Here is a 1608-nt window from a genome sequence, read left to right on the forward strand (position 1 = left end):
TACACAAGGACATCTTCCAGTAGTATACAGGAACATCTGGAATAGTATACAAGAACATTTGTACCGAATATCGACTGGAGGTCCTACAGTAAAAGTGGGTTCTCCACCAAGGCTGGTGGAGAACGTCAGGGCTAAGATACTGTAGGACCTCCAGATCCAGACTGTATTTAATCTTTTCTATTTGACTATTTATTTGATTGTTTTCTCCTGTTTGTTGTAACTGACCGGTGAAGGATGTTGGTCAGTCTTATTTTTAAACGTGCTACAGAAGTCACACTGGCTGTGACAAACGCCCTTCCCATAACTTGATTGGTTCTCCAGAAAAGCTCAGAGATACTGAGTGTTGTCTCCTGTCTGTCCTCTGATGGCAGCGTCTCCACCAGTCCTGAGTCCAGCTGCTCCACAGTGCTTGTCTTGGATCATCATGCCAACCCATGTGGACATCATCTTCACCCCGTGCTGCTCAACATGCTGTGCACGCTTCTAACGGCTCCTCCTTGTTGTTAACATCTTGCTCTGCTGGAGGTTCCTGTAGGTTTTTATTCCTACAGATGTGCAGCGTGACCTACGTTAAACAACCGTAGCACTTTTTCTGCTTAAACCTTGACATGTTGCTGCGTGTTGAGCTCTACATGTGCAGCAGGGCTGATCTTTGCACACTGTTCTGCTGGCGTCACTGAGTTTAAGTCCTCTAGTTCTTCTTGGACAATCCCCCTTGTTCACACAACCATTTTTTTTTTACAGAAAACTAAAGTATGACATGTTAGTCTCACATGCAGATTAGAAGATACTCAGTTTAAACTGGAGTATAAAACGTGTCTGTTTCTGGTCGTATCGGACAGAAAAAAAAAGTCACAATAAAACATTAATAAAACATTTCTCTGCCAGGAGTTTCCTCTTGTGTATATGAAGGAGACGAGGACAGTTTAAACTGTTATTGTTACATAAAATGTATTTTCCTGTATTCTCATTTCTAACAGTCTGAAGTCACAAACTGGGTCACTCAGAACTTTATTCAGGGCCGATGAACTCACCTAGAGTAGGCGGGTCTTTTAAGTGCTTCAACAGTCCCCGCCATCAGAATCTCACCACAAACAATTGGGCCCACAATAATTCTCAGTACAGTACTCCGTGGGCCCAGTCCTTGACTGTCGAGTCTTTTCACGTTTATAATCGGTGGTTGCAGCAGTCACTTCTGTTTCCTGTGGTGACCGAGTGTTAAAGTCTCTGTCGGTTCTGTTAGGAAAAGTTCTGGAACAGAATTCAATCAGCAGGAGACCAGACTGCACGTGAGGAAGGGTACTTTTTATTCAAGCGCACACATCAAGTATACCCGAACGATGTGACCAGATGTGTCTGAGGTTTAGCTCCGCCCACATCAACATTGGTGTAAAGTCTGAGGTTTAGCTCCGCCCACATCAAAACTGGTGTAAAATCAGGTTTAGCTCCGTCCACATCAAAATTGGTGTAGTCTAAGGTCTAGCTCCGCCCACATCAAAACTGGTGGTCTAAGGTCTAGCTCTGCCCACATCAAAACTGGTGTAGTCTGAGATCTAGCTCTGCCCACATCAAAACTGGTGTAAAATCTGAGGTTTAACTCCACCCATA

The sequence above is a fragment of the Nematolebias whitei genome, chromosome 16, assembly GCF_014905685.2.
Source record: "Nematolebias whitei isolate Nwh7 chromosome 16, NemWhi1, whole genome shotgun sequence".
Classification (NCBI taxonomy): domain Eukaryota; kingdom Metazoa; phylum Chordata; class Actinopteri; order Cyprinodontiformes; family Rivulidae; genus Nematolebias; species Nematolebias whitei.